Genomic DNA, 16168 nt, shown 5'->3' with positions numbered 1-16168 from the left:
TGCAGTTACTTATACAGATGTGCAGGTTGGGGTAGAGATGAGGGTTAAACAAGCAGGATTGTTAGGGGAGGGGGAATTGCTGAGTTGCAAGGGGTTGAATAGAAGGGATTTTGGGGAGGCAAAGGAGGAAAATCCTAGTGAGGAGTGAGAGGAACAGGCAGAGGCTCAGAGAGGAAAACCCAGAGAAGACATGAGCGAAGAGCGAATAGCCGACAACAGCATGGTGTGCAGACTTCCAGAAGGGGGTGACCCCTGAACTGTGCAACTTGGTGGACGTTGTAGACCTATGCCGGTATTGTATGGGGCTTGAGGCAAAGAGGTGCAGGTAGCCTCAGAGGGAGAAGTGGCATTTAGGTTGAAGAGTGGGGGTGGGACATCTAGGGAGAGCCTGTGGAACACACATTCTAGAAGCTGGCTGTGGAAAGAAGGAGAAAAGGCAGAAAGGGAAGATATTGGCATCATGTATTGTGGGATTTTGTAGTCATTTACAAATTAAGTTTATTTACTTTATATGTGTCTTGAGTATCTTGTGTGCATGTATCTGTGTACCCTGTGTGTATCCAGTGCTCTTAGAGGTCAGAAGAGGGTATCAGATTTTCTGGAACTGAAGTTATGGAGAGTGTGAGCTGGCTATGTGGTCATGTGAGTGCTAGGAATTGAACTATGGTTCTCTCCAAGAACAAGTGCTCCTAACCATTGAGCAACCTCTCCAGCCCCTGTGGTCATTGTTAGAGGGAAAACGGAAGCATATTTCTGCGTTTCAGAGTAGAGAGGAAGGGCTTGAAAATGTCAGAGACACAGGCTGGCTGATAGAGCAGTGTCAGGGAGACAAGATCAGAGAGAGCATGCATGGAAGGAATCAGGCTTGAGACTGATGGGAGAGGGGTGAAATGGGAGCATCCAGGAGGTAGTTCAAGCTTCAGATATCTTGGTAAGTGGGAGGCAAAAGTTATTATTGAAGGTGAGGAAGATGGCATTTTGTAGAAGGTACTTTTTTCTTAAGTCTATTTTAAGAGAAGTGGTAAAAGATTTGGAAATAAATGGATGAAATAACAGCAAAAGCATTTACTGAGTCCTTGCTTTCTACTCAGCATTATACCAAATACTCATTTACTCCTCTCAGTTATGAGGCATTTACTATTATTCCATTTTATGAATCAGGAAGCAGGTTTAAATGGGTTAATGACATCCCAAACACTACAGAATTAGATGAATGGTGGGTGGTTGTGGGCTATTCGTGGTATGACAGAAGATTAGATGTAAGAATGTTTGATAGTCTCTTAGATGTCATCTAAGCCAAGGGAGGCATGGAGACCAGGAAGGATCTGAGAGCTTAGAGGAAAGAGTCAAAGGGATTGTAGGCCATTCCCTGTTGTGCCAAAGCCTTCTGAGGGGCTATGGGAATGGGTGACTGAGTCAGGAGGACTTGAGATGAGGGTTGTAAGAATAAAGAATGTCAAGCAATGTGTGGCTGTGATCCGGCCCAGTGTTCACATTTCTCTAGTCATTAAAGGGGTTGCATCTCAAAATTCTTTGGTAACATGTCAGGGAGGTAGCTGAGGAGATGGCTTAGTAAGTGAGGGGTGATTGCCACCAAGCCCGAGGACCTGAGTTCAACCCTAAGGACCTACATGGTAGGCAGAGAGACCCAGCTCATTCCTGTAACTCATCCTCTGACCTCCTCCACATATACAGTAAATGATTAAATGTGAAAAGAACACTGAGTGTCCTCAGGGAAGATTGTACTGCGTATTGTGAGAGCTAGGGAACAGAAGAGACTCAGGGTGGGCCCAGTGCAGGTTGCCACCCCTGGACTACTCTGCCATCTGTGGATGGCATGGACTACTATAGCCATGGACTACTATAGCCATCTCTGGCTATACCATTGTGAATTTGTTTGTACTCTGGAACATTCCAGTTTCACTGGTTAGGTGAAATCAAAGTTAACTTTAGGGTGGGGCTGTTATTCTGTATTAGAGGAGTATAGTTTTATAATAATGAAAGCATTTGAATTTTACAAATTAGTGGCTTCACTGACTTTATGATCTGTTACTCTCCCCTTCTTCCCTTCTGACCTTTTTTCTTCTCTAGTAGTCCCTCTTTATGCTCATTTAAAAAAAATCTTTTTATGGTGGCACAGGCCTGTAACCCCTACACTCTGGAAGGCAGAGACAGGTGAATCACTGTGAGTTTGAGGCCAGCCTGGTCTACAAAGTGAGTCCAGGACAGCAAAGGCTACACAGAAAAACCCTGTCTTGAACCCAACCCCCCAAACAAAAACAAAAAACAAAAACATTTTTAATTTCCACATGTGAGGGGAATGATACAATACTTTTGGTGTCTGGATAATTTAACACGATGATCTCCAGTACCATCTGTTTTCCCAAGAATGAAATGATTTCATTCCATTATGTATGCACCACATTTCCCGCCGACGTATGCCTAGGCTGCTGCTGTGACCTGGCTATTGTGGATACTGCTACGGTAAACACGGTGTCCAGATCCCTGATTGTATGCTGACCTCGTTGCTTTTGGATAAATACCCAGGCGTGCATGGTGGTAGGTTTATTTTCAGTGTTTTAAGGAATTTCCATACTGATTTCTAAAGTGGTTGAGCTAAGTGTTTGGGAATTCTTAGTTTGTGGCCTGTGTTTTAGCCATGTTAAAACTTCAAGAATGATTGAATGATTGACTAAGTTTCTATATATGGTGTAGAACATTATAAGCTTTGATGTGGGCACTTTATTTACAACTACTTCTCATTAATTGAGCTGATTTCCGTTGCTTTTTTTGTTGCTGTTGTTTGTTTGAGATAGGGATTTTTCTGCATGGCCTTGGCTGTCCTGCAACTCAAGCAGTAGAGATCATTCTGGCCTCAAACTCATGGAGCTGTGCCTGCTTCTGCTTCCTGAATGTTTGGATTAAAAGTGTGTACTACAACTACCCGGCTGTCCCTTGACCTTTAAAGTGATTAATAGTTTGTTGTTGTATTGTTAAGTGGAAATTCTGCAGAATAAAGGAGTTCATGATGTCTCCTTTATGAGCACAATGAAGTGTGTGTGTATATGCATATATATATATATATGTATACATATATGCGTAGTTATCATTTCAGTGTTCAAAGGAACCTGGGCATGAGTGATGTTTCCTCTAGTCCAGGCTATCTTTTTCTTTTGTTAGAATAATCTGGTTTGTAACCCTCTACCTCCACCCTCCATGTCTGGGCTGTAGGAGTGTGGCACGACACCTGGAGGCTGTGCAGTGCAGGGATGGCCCCTGGGACGCTGTACATGCTAGGTGTTGATGCAGAAACACGTCATCTTAAAGGAAATGAGACATACTTTATTTGGAGCCATTCTGAGTGACTCTGGCCTGGGAACACCAATTCAGGTTACCCCAAATTTCATGTCCAATGTGGATGCAGTTTTATGAAGTTTTTTAAAAAAGTTTTACAGAAGAACAAAGAATGCTATAAATCAAGGCAGCTTTAAAATACATTGGTGGGGACAAGGAGATGGGGGAGCTTTTCTGTAGGCCTAAGATACTATTGATGACATTCTTAGCATTTGGATTGGGGGAAGCTAGAATACTAGCTTCTAAGTCAATAGATTGTAAACGGATTTTTAAATCTATTGTTACAAGATGTTAGTTTCAGTATAAAGGTGGGCAAGGACTGGCTGTTTTGGAGGCTAGAACTAGCCCAAGGTACTTAGCCTCTGGATCGGAACATTTCAGCCTCTCCACAGTGCTGACATTCTAATTAGCCAGTCAGCCTCTGCCAATAGACCGATCCAGTTTCCTTCTCAGCCAGGTGCAGCTTCTTTTCAGGAGTTTTTGTTCACACAGCAAGCATTTGACCAAGATGAGCTATTCCCATAGATGAATCTTTTGGGATTCATGTCTCAATATATATGAATCATTGTTTTATATTATATGTATATTATATTATCTGGATTAGTTGGCAGTGCTTCTCAAAGTGGAGGCCAGGGATTTCAGAGATTATGAAATTATTGTTAAAAATGCTTATTCCAAATATATGGGCTGAACTGAGAATTAAGAAACTTAAAAAGTGGTAGTTCATATCAGTGATCTCATTGCTTCGGAGGCTGAGGCAGAAGGATTGTTTTGAATTCGAGGCCAGCCCAAGCTATAGTGTGTTCCAGGCCAAAAAGTACACAGAAGGGTCTACAAAATTGTAGCCAAATACCCTTTTCTGCCAGGCAGTGGTGGCACATATGTTTAATTCTAGACCTTGAGTGGCAGAGGCAGGTGGATCTCTGAGTCCCAAGGACAACCTGTTCTACAGAGCAAGTTCTAGGAGAGCCAGGACTACAAAGAGAAACCCTGTCTCAAAACACAAAAACAAACAAACCCCATTTCTCAAATGTATCTGGAAAAATAAATGTTTTCAAGTTGAAGATAGGGCTTCTGGTGTCATCAAGGAGAAAGGAAAGTCACTGTCACATTTAATGTTACAATGAGGCCCACCTGTAGGAGTTCAGCCACCACCTCCTCCCTTTCCTTCTCCCCCTTCCCTTTCCCCTCTCCCTCTCCTGGAGCTCACCAGGTTGGCCTGAATTCACAGACCCACCAGCCTCTACCTCCCAAATGCTAGAATTAAACGCCACCACACCCCGCCTAGTGGAGGTTTTTTTGCCCTTTACCTAGGCAGAGGCAGAAATGCATCTATAGAAAGGCCTAAGAGCAAGATTTAATATTTGAATTCCCACACATTTACTTTAGATAGGAAGGGCAGAAACAAGTTTTATGATTTAGTTAGCTTTAGGCTGGTGTTCCTAGTTAGAAAGGATTTACTACCCTCAGTGAGTAGAGTCAATTGGCCTGGCCCTGAGTTTTATGCTTGGCATCCTTCTTAGCTACTTATGCATGTGAATCATCAGAGCTGCTGTATGTAGAGCTCAGCTCACTGCTTAGAGGGAGCTGTGAAACAGGTTTCATCTAGACAAACCACCAGTGCCATTTTTTCTAACTAGGTACAAATATTTTATTGCCAGTTTTTTTTATTTAAAATCCAGCCAACCAATTAATAAAATGGCACTGTGGTATTTTATGACAGAAATGGAATACAAAGTGCTGGAAGAAAGCAGTTGTATTGGATTACGTAAAAGCTCTGAAGCAGCGGTAACTAGGCTGCTTATCGTTGAATTTCAGTGTTATCTCTCCTGGAATGAGTTTATTCAATACATGTCAATATGTATAAATCTCATGATTCTTATGAAATGCTCTTTGAGATTCATTTTTGCTTACATGGCTTTCTTCCAATACTAAAGGGAGAGACTGTGGAGTGAATAGTGTGGAGGTTTCCAGAATATAAAGAATATTGGATTTTTTTTTTTTTTTTTTTTTTACAATTTATTTATTTATTTGCAAACAGTGTTCTGCCTGCAGGCCAGAAGAGGGCACCAGAACTCAGAGATGTTTGTGAGCCACCATGTGGTTACTGGGAATTGAATGCAGGACCTCTGGAAGAGCATCCAGTGCTCTTAACCTCTGAGCCATCTCTCCAGCCCCTGAATATTGTAATTCTTAAGCACACTTTTGAAATACAATGGCTTACTAGCTACTTGATTTTGAGTGTCCACCAAGAATTACACAAATTCAATTTGTTTGCTGTTGACTGTCCAGTATCCAACTAAATGCCAAGCAGACAGAGTCATCAGTAATTATCAGATGAGTGAACAACTTAATGGAAATGTAATTCACATTATGGAAACCCAAGACTGGCCAAATAATCTCAAATGATGTAAATATATATGATAGAAGTGAGTAACAAAATTGAACAGCATTTCTATCATGCAAACCTTTTCAGGAATGCAAAAATCCCATGACAGATTTTTAGCCACTTTTTTTTTTTCTGAGCTAGTTTCCTTTTTGACTTTTTTTTTTCCTCTAGCTCTATTATCCATTTCATACCCTTTAATTTCTAGTCATCTTATATTACTATTTGTGTGTGTTTTCAAGCACATGCTATAATTTTCATTTCCAAATAATGGGATTAAATTTGTCTACCAAGTGTAGCATGTTTGTTTGTTTTTTTAATGCCTTTCAGATTGGTATGTAAGAAGTAAAACATGCTTCTCTGTAACTGCACTTTTGGCTACTTGATTGGGTTCTTTTTTTTAAAAAAAATATTTATTATTTATACAATATTCTGCGTGCATACCAGATGGTTATGAACCACCATGTGGTTGCTGGAAATTGAATTCAGGACCTTTGGAAGAGCACCAAGTGTTCTTACCCTCTGAGTCATCTCTCCAGCCCATTTGATTGGGTTCTTTTTCCTACCTCTCTACAACACCCCTATCCTTCCAACCTCCCAACACTAGGTAGGAGAGAGAGAGGTTAGAGGGGAAAGGGGGTGTCTGCTGATTAGGGGCATCAAGTTCCTTGGGGCAAGTTTGCTCTTCACATTCAGGATATCGCCAACCAGCAAACAGCAACATCATCAGGATCAAACAGTAACCAGCAGGAGCAGCAGGGATAGGAGTAGCTGCCCTTGGGGCTCTGCTGTTATATATTCCTTCTGAAGAGTCCCCAGAATTCCAGATGTAAACCTCAGCTGGCACAATCATGCCCCTGCGAGAGCACAAGACAAATCATAGTTAGCTGCTGTGGTCAATCTGAAGCAGCCCCATATCTCACACCTGGGATTCCTATAACATTTCTGTGTTAAGAAACCAAAAATTCTCACTACATTTCCCCTTTTCTATTTTTAAGCCGTTAATCATGTTGTGTTTAGTGAGAAATTATAAACAGAGACATGAACAAAATGCTTTTCAGATCAGTGGTCAATGATTCTGTTTGTTGGTTTGGTTTTTTGCTTTTGTTTTTCAATAACCTGGTGACTCTTGGTTGTTCCTGTCTGAAATGGCTCAAATTTTACTGCGGGGCCTCAAGCTTCCAGGTTCCCCATTTTGTTTCCCAATGGCAAGAAGTTGCTCTTGGACCTTCACTTTTCGGTCCAGTGGTATCCCTTGCCACAACATCTGCAAAACCCAGGAAGCTTCAGCATTCATTTTGAAAACCCATTGCCTTGAGAAATAGCTTGTTCACTTTTCTGGCTGCAAGTACCATCTTTCTCACAGTTAATGCAATCAGCATTTTTAGATAAGAGGCTTTTAGTGACTTGGTCAGAATTTCTTTGTAAATGACTGAATTTTCTGCAATTGAAGCACCAGTCATTTTAATATCAGAGACCTTTAGCAATAGCTTGCCCTGAGATGTTAGCATGATACTCATTAGAACCAATGTCAAGTGTGTCCATTGACACTGCTCATGCTTTTAATGGTCTAATAACTCCTTCACATTTGGGATTTGCATTCTCAAATGAAAGGGTCACTATCAACACCTCTCTGTCATCAGGGTCTGACATGGCATTGTTCACAGCTGAAACCAATCTTTGCAAGAAATCTGTGAAGGCTTCCCCAGAGCCTTGTACAATCTTCATAAATGAGGTGGATCTTATTCTGGGCTCCTCAACTTTATTCCAAGCTCTTAAAGCCACTAAGCCACATTGTTCTATAACAGCATCATCAAATCAAATCTACTTTTGTAAATCAGAATACTGTCCTTCATCAAGCAACTGATCCTTGACAACATTCATTCTCCTTGCTCTGTTTTACTGTTCAATATTCTCGGCTTCCTCCTTCCACCACATTAACCATTGTAACTGCCGACTGGCCTCTAGAACAGCTGTTGCTAGACCCTTCCAATCTTGGGGAATAATTCTATTTTGGGTAGCTCAGTTACTTAATATTTCTTTTACATAAGGCGAATGCATTCTGTAGGAAATAATATCCTCTTTAAAATGCCTCAGATCATTTCTATAGGAGGCCACACTATCTCATAATCGTGATCCACACCATTTGCAGGCATGTTCTGTATGTTTACTGGGAAAACTGGTCTTGAGCTCAACATCAACCCTTTCTCTCTAAATGAACTGTTTTTCTTAAACCCCCTTGCCCTGCACACTCCCACCCCCTGCCACACACCCGGCTCTTCACTCTGGGGGCTTCAGGGACTTGAAACTGAAAATGTGCTGCCCTCAGGACTCTAGCATTCTACATCCTCTAAAGAGTCCCCAGAATTTTAACTGTAAAACTATCCTCAGCTGGCGAAGTCATGCCCCTGCTAGATCACGAGGCAAATCATAGCTGCTGTGGTCAGTCTGAAGCAGCCCTATATCACACACCTGGGATTGAAACAAAACCATGTTTCCGTAACATTTCTGTGTTTTTATTTATTTTTTTTATTTTCATTTTTTTTTAATTTTATTTTTTTCTTATCAGTTACATTTTATTAACTCTGTATCCCAGCCGTGTCCCGATCCCTCATTCCCTCCCAGTCCCTCCCTCATCTCCACCGTGCCCCTTGCCAAGTCCACTGATAGGGGGGACCTCCTCCCCATTCATCTGATCCTCTTTTATCAGGTATCTTCAGGACTGGCTGCAAAGCTCTCCTCTGTGGCCTAACAGGACTGCTCCTCCCTTGGGGGATGGGGAGGCCAAAGAACCAGTCATTGAGTTCCTGTTAGAAATGGTCCTTGTTCCCCTCACTATGGGAAACCAATTGGTTACTGAGCTACCACAGGCTACATCTGAGCAGAGGTTCTAGGTTACATTCATACATGGTCCTTGGTTGCATGTCAGTCTCCGAAAAGACCCTGTGCCCAGATATATTTGGTCCTTGTGGAGCTCCTATCCTTTCCTCATCAGACTAACTCCCCTTCTTTCTTATGATTCCCTGTACTCTGCCAAAGGTTTGGTCATGAGTCTTTGCTTTGAAAACACTGCTAGTTAGAGTCTTTCAAATGGGCTCAGTAGACTCCTGTCAATGTTCAATGCGCATCCCATCTGTCTTTCAAAACGAGGATTGATAATCTTACCCCATGTCCGCTCTCTTGATTATCTTTTTTAGTGTATAGATTTCATTATGTTTATCATATCTTATAGGTCTATATAAGTGAGTATATACCGTGTTTGTCTTTCTCCTTCTGGGATATTTCACTCAGGATGATCTTTTCTAGATCCCACCATTTGCCTGCAAATTTCATGATTTCCTCCTTTTTGATTGCTGAGTAGTATTCCATTGTGTAAAAATACCACAATTTCTGTACCCATTCCTCTGTTGATGAACATCTGGGTTGTTTCCAGGTTCTGGCTATTACAAATAAAGCTGCTATAAACATGGTTGAGCAAATATCCCTTTTGTGTACTTGAGCAAACTTTGGGTATATACCTAGCAGTGGTATAGCTGGGTCTTGAGGAAGCACTATTCCTAATTGTCTTAGAAAGCGCCAGATAGATTTCCAGAGTGGTTGGACCAGTTTACATTCCCACCAGCAGTGGAGGAGGGTTCCCCTTTCTCCACAACCTCTCCAGCATGTGTTGTCCCTTGAGTTTTTCATTTTGGCCATTCTGATGGGTGTAAGGTGATATCTCAGGGTCGTTTTGATTTGCATTTCCCTGATGGCTAATGAAGATGAGCATTTCTTTAAGTGTTTCTCTGCCATTCGATACTCCTCTGTCGAGAATTCTCTGTTTAGCTCTGTTCCCCATTTTTTAATTGGATTACTTGGTTTGCTACTTTTCAGCTTCTTTAGTTCTTTGTATATACTCGATATTAGTCCTCTGTCAGATAAAGGGTTAGTGAAGATTCTTTCCCAATCTGTAGGCAGGCGTTTTGTTTTGATGACAGTGTCCTTTGCTTTACAGAAGCTTTTCAGTTTCATGAGGTCCCATTTATTGATTGTTGCTCTTAGAGCCTGTGCTGTTGGTGTTCTGTTCAGGAAGTTGTCTCCTGTGCCAATGAGTTCTAGGCTGTTCCCCACTTTTTCTTCTAACAGATTTAGAGTATCTGGTTTTATGTTGAGGTCTTTGATCCACTTGGACTTTAGTTTTGTGCAGGGTGATAAATATAGATCTATTTTCATTTTTCTGCATGTGGACATCCAATTGGACCAGCACCATTTGTTGAAGATGCTGTCTTTTTTCCATTGAATGGTTTTGGCTTCTTTGTCAAATATTGAGTATTCATAGGTGTGTGGGTTTATTTCTGGGTCTTCTATGCGGTTCCATTGATCCGGTGGATGATATCTTTGATGTGTTCTTGGATTCAGTTTGCAAGTATTTTATTGAGTATTTTTGCGTCAATATTCATAAGAGAGATAGGTCTGAGGTTCTCTATTTTTGTTGGGTCTTTGTGTGGTTTAGGTATCAGGGTGACTGTTGCTTCATAGAATGAGTTTGGTAATGTACCTTCTGTTTCTATTTTGTGGAATAGTTTGAGGAGAATTGGTGTGAACACTTCTTTGAAGGTCTGGTAGAATTCCACGCTGAAACCATCTGGCCTAGGGCTTTTTTTGGAGGGGAGACTGTGAATGACTGATTTAATTTCCTTGGGGGATATAGGGCTGTTCAGTCTTTCTACTGATCTTGACTTAATGTTGGAAGATGGAATCTATAAAGAAAATTGTCCATTTCATTTAGGTTTTCAAATTTTGTGGCATATAGGCTTTTGTAGTATGACCCAATGATTGTTTGAATTTCCTCAGTATCTGTAGTTATGTTACCCTTTTCATCTCTGATTTTGTTGATTTGGATAGATTCTCTCTGCTTTTTAGTTAGTTTGGCTAAGGGTTTGTCTATCTTGTTGATTTTCTCAAAGAACCAGCTTTTTGTTTCATTGATTCTTTGAATAGTTTTACTTGTTTCTAATTGATTGATTTCAGCCCTGAGTTTGATTATTTCCAGCCGTCTGCTCCTCTTGCATTTCTGTGTTTTTAAAGAAACCAAAAATTCTCACTGTTTGGGTCTAGAGAAAGCCACACAAACCACTCAGACACTGATCCCAGTCAGATATTGATGGTTTATTGAACGCACACCCCAAGACTGATTGCCATCAGGGATGCAGTCCATAATCAGGATGTGGAACTACAACCTTGAATGCTTTTTAGAGTCAGATTCTAAAGGCAAAACTGCAATTAGCTCATATGGTGATGATGGGGTTTACCGGTTGTCAATTCTGACTCGTTATTTTTGCTAACTAGACAGCAGTTCTAGCTGACCTTTAATGTAGTTGGTCCTATGTGGGGCTGGTGGTTAGGACCAGCAGTGTTCAGCTGTGTTTATAGTTGGGGGATTTCCAGGAACAATAAGGTTATAGAGTATGCTGAACATGAATAGATTTTTTGGCCAACCTGCCCTTGTACAGAGATGCTTCTATGTCAGCAACAAGCTGAGATGTTGGTGGGCCTGCAAGAAAAATGACTACAGTTACGCTAAAGGAGCAGGTAGGCCCCACACTCACTACACCTCTTCCATGTCCGTCTGATTCTTTCAAATACACTGAAAAACATTCCCAAGGATTATTAGCTTACCTTAAAATCTATCTGTATTGAATAGTTTAAAGGAGATTTTTGCCTTTGTGGTAATACTTTTTTCTTAGATTAGTAACCAAGAAACATTTCTAGAGATATCTGCTTGTGACAGTTAAATCAGAAAGCAGGAAAGGGATGTTCAAGTCTGGAAGCTCCTGCAAAGAGCACCTCCGCTTTGAAGATATGTGTTTTAGTTTGTAGACATGCTGTAGAGGATATTTCCAGTTACTCACATAGAACCTTGCTGTGAACATCTTTTATGCTCTTAAGTTATCAGTTAAAAAAATAACTTTTAGAGGCAGGTGGATCCCTGAGTTCAACGCCAGCTAGCACTACACGGTGAGACCCTGTCTCAGGAGACACACAAACAATAAATCTTTTTTTAAATTTTTTTATTTTTTAATTTTTTTTCAAACAATAAATCTTAAGACATAAAAAAGGGAAGGAGATTTTAAAAACACCACTGCTTTCTATCCAGACAAAACTCCCAAAAGGATGATAATCACTTGTCTTACAGTTTTCTTATATGCCATGGAAAACAAAGCTCACAGTGAAGCATAGCAAAGCTTAGTCCAGCTTTAGCTAAACTGGCCTTTGTTAAAACAGACTTAGCTTTCAAGCTTCATCAATAGGACTGGTAAAGGAACAGAAACCCTAGTACAGCTTCAGGAAATGTGTACTTTCTTTCCTCTCTGTAAAGTGTAACCACAAAGGCAAAAAATAGCTTAAGAGTGACACATCCATTGGCTCATTCTGGTGATCCAGCTTTCTACTTTTTGTTCTTGCTGCTGTCATTTGTACAGTTGTAGTCCTTTTGAGTCTGTCTGCTAGCAATCCAGGCAAACGACCCATCGCTCCCTCTCTTCTCTTTCCTCCCCTCAACCCCTATTCTTGAGATAGGTCTCTCTGGCTAGCCTTGAACTTGCCATGAAGACCAGGCTATTCTTGAACTCACAGAGATTTATCTGCCTCTGCCTCAAAAAGTCTGAGATTAAAGTATGTCATGATGCTTGGCACTGGCCAGTTTTCTTGAAAATTGGCAGCATTCTGTGTTGTGTTAGTGATCATAGCTAAACTGTGCTGTTTCATGTGAGGCATTTTATCAAGAGCTTTGTGTGAACCTACAGTTATAGACATGATTTCCATGGATTGAACCTGGCTCACAGTTTGGTGCAGTGTAAGTTCATAGTGTTTGGAGTAATATTGAATTAGATGGAGGTATCTAAAAGTTATTAACTTCCCTTTATTGTTGAAATAAAATCAATACATCTAGCACAATGGCAATCATAACCCCTTTTGCTATGTATAGTACTTTCCTGGCCAATGCTGTGCTCTCCTGTGTTTGTAACCCCAATACCAATTATTAAAACTAAGGAACACAATGAGACCCTTAAAAAGAGCCTAACAGGAAGTGTCTGGGTCGAGGGATTGGCATTAGTGAGTGAGAGCAGAGACAGGACTGTCTGGCTATGGAGTCATGTTCCCTTGCCCTTCTTGCTTCACTGGCTCTGACATGTCTCCTTACACACAGTGGGAACAGTGTCCTTGCATACATTCCCATCTTTGCTAGTCTTCATCTAATGAGACAGCCTTTCAAGTTTTCTACTCCTTTCGTTCCTGCCAAGGAAAGATATACATGGCTTCTTCCTTTCTTGGGTTTTGAATATATTATTTTTGAGGCCAAGGCAGAATGTGAAAGAGGCAAGGTTTTGAGAAAAGTAAGAAACTCGTGGGATCCCAGAAGATGGTCAGAATTTTTGGACAGGCAGGACTTGTGACACTTGCGTGGGTAATACAGAGATGTATTTCTTTTTTGTGAGATAGATTACCACTACGTAGCTTCACAGAAATGAATGTTGTGAAACCTTATCTTCCGTCTCCCCCTCCCTCCCTTTTTCTTCTTTTCCCTTATCTTCTGCATGTCTGTGGCCTATGTAGCTCAGGCTAACGGTAAAGTAGCAACACAGCCAAGGATAACTATTGGATCAGCAGCCTTTTGCATCCACAGAGATCCTACTCATGTGTCTCCATTCCTGGCTGTTTTTCTTTTTAACATAAATTGGAGCACATTGCAAAACTCTTGACTATATATGTGCACAGTAAAGAGGAGAGACGTTTGTTTACTAGATATAGCTGGTGATGGGCATGAGAGAACTTAAGTCATGATTGGCTTGGAAGCTACCCAGACAGCATTGCCATCTTGTATAGGCTGGAGTTCGACCGCTCTTAGGTGTCTAGTAGCTAGTAGTGTCAGAACACCCAAGTTTCTCTGCAAGGGTTCTCTGGCTGTTTTCTCTTTAGAGGGCATCTCTGGTTTTGGCACATAGACAGTGGACATGTATCATGGCTGTGGACTGAAACGCTGTTTCTGTTTTTATGTATTCAGGGAAGTGTTTATTGCTATGCTGTCTGTTCTTGATTCTGAATATCTGGTTACACATTCTGAAGATCTGGTTTTCTAATGAGAAAAGTTTTCAGGGTTTGGCCTGCCTTTGGGAAACATTTTTAAATGTGCAATTATGTATTGAGATATTCTAATTTTTCCCACTAGAGAATTCTGTGTGTACTTAAAAGTGACCTCGGTTAGTTTGAGGCAGGTTTAAATCTTAACATGAAGATAGGCTTTATTTATTTTCATTAAATAAAAAATAATCATATGATTTTTTAGTAATAGTCATCTGGTCCACGAAACGTGTTTATGAATGAATATTGTGATATGTGTACTAAAATACCAAAGCAGAAGTGGAGTGGTCAGATTCCATATGGACACCATATCCAGACTAGATACTGTAGGCTTTACCAGAATCCTTTGTGACAGCAGGAGTGAGTGTCTGCCTTTTATCTTTCTCTAAACCAGCATTGTAGGAAAGTGTTCTCTGAGGAACAGGTGTGTCCCAGCAGGATAGAAGTTAACAGTTGTCAAGAACAAGTCTTTGGGTAGATTAGCCTGTGGAGTTTGTTTTTCAAAGGAGAGAATGAAACAAGTGTTTGAGGTCAGCCTGGGCTACACAGTGAGACCCTGTCTCAAAACAACTTCTCCCCATAAGACAACAAAACCACAAACATATACTCAGCAATGAAAACCAAAACAAGATAGCAGATCCTTAGTGAGGGAGACAAAAGTAAGAAGAGTTTATCTAACCTCCTTCCACTTGGTTCTGTCATGCCTGCTGAAAGTGGTACCTCGTCCCAGCCATGCTGGGCACAGAGTTGGGACCACGTCATGTCTTGAGCCCACTGTCCTTGCTCCCCCAGTCCTTAACTGTGGTTTCCCAATCACAGATTCAGTACATTTGGTGACCAACAGTGGTCAGATGAGAAAAACAAAGGCAAGCATTTAGCTGAGATTTTCCTGAGTTTGGTTCTTAAAATGGAAACTGTGTCCGAGAGCTGGGGAAGAAACACAGTGGGTGCTGTTGGAGTTGGTAGGACCTCAGGAGGTTTCTCAATTAAGTGCTTGGCTTTAAAAAAATTAACTATTTAAAAAAACTTATTATTTTATTTTGTGCATATGAGTATTTTGCCTATGTGTATTTCTCTGTACCATATGCATGCCTGGTGCCGACTGAGGACAAAAGAGGGTGCTGGAGCTCCTAACACTGGACTTACAGTCAGTGATGAACTTCCATGTGGGTGTTGGAATCCATTCTGGGTCCTCCAAAGGAGCAGCAACACCTGAGCCATTTCTCTAGTCCTTGGCTTTAGTTCCATCACCTGACCACTGTTGGTTACCAAAAATACTGTACCTGTAATTGAGAAATTAAAAAAAAGGAAATTAGAGTAAAATCTGACCTTGTAATATGATAGTTACTAGAAAGTAGTTTTAAATGGTCAAGAGTGCATTTTTATCTTTCACATATCAAATAATTTGTCTCTATATAAGCACAATTTTTCTAATGCCTTGAGAAGGTACTAAATGCTATGTGTTGACTTTGTAGCATAAAGTTCTTTCATGGTGTAATATACACATACACAGACATATGTATATCTTCTCCTCCTCTTCCTCTTCCTAATCATCATCATTGTTAAACTGCTTTCAGTTGCATGTATTAGAAAGTAAGAAATCATAAGGGTTTGGCTTTGGCTTTCTCTAGAGGATGACAGGATGACATTCTTGGCCCTCTACCCAAAGGCAGCAGGAGACCTAGTTAAGGCCCGGGCGCTTTCCACTCCTAGTTGAGCCTGTTGATTATCTGCAGCTGCGTTTGTTGGATGAGTGTGGCGGTCACGCCAGCCATCACTCCTCCGTAGGAATGGAATTGCTGAATCGAAAGATAGTTCATTTTAAATTTTAATATTGGTAATACAGTTTTCTTTTTCAAAGCACGGAGAAATACACACCCTTCTAACAATGTATGAAAACAAACATTTGGTTGTATATTAGCCAACAGGAGTATTTCTGAACTTTGCAGTCTGAGGTATATTATTGCTTTGATGTGCATTTTCCTAATGAAAGGACCATATAGTAGGATGGCTGGAGGACAGAGGTATAAATATACATGTATGAATAGTCTTTTGTTACACGTGTTGAGATACTCTCCTAGTCTATCACCTATATTTTGCTCACTCCATCTTTTGTCGAACAGTAATTTTCTATTTTTAAGTTATGCTTTATTTGGTTTTTGTTTTCCTGAATAACTTTTGGATTTTGTGCCTTATTGTAGAGAGGTCTTTGCTATCACATGATTATAAACTTTTGATTCCATATTTTCTAAGTAGTTTTTTAGTTTAAGGAAACATTTAGCTCGCCAATCAGTTTGAAGTTATAAA

At 40.6% G+C, this 16168-nt stretch overlaps 1 protein-coding gene across 1 annotated transcript in view; it reads left to right on the top strand.

Moving 5' to 3' along the window:
• Snx25 (sorting nexin 25) overlaps positions 1–16168 on the top strand; it is a 148081-nt gene that overhangs the window by 13545 nt on the left and 118368 nt on the right. The gene's annotated exons all lie outside the window — the stretch shown is intronic.

The sequence above is a fragment of the Psammomys obesus genome, unplaced genomic scaffold, assembly GCF_907164565.1.
Source record: "Psammomys obesus unplaced genomic scaffold, mPsaObe1.curated_primary_1811, whole genome shotgun sequence".
NCBI classification, from domain to species: Eukaryota; Metazoa; Chordata; class Mammalia; order Rodentia; family Muridae; genus Psammomys; species Psammomys obesus.
This window is presented reverse-complemented; position numbering and strand designations above follow the sequence as displayed.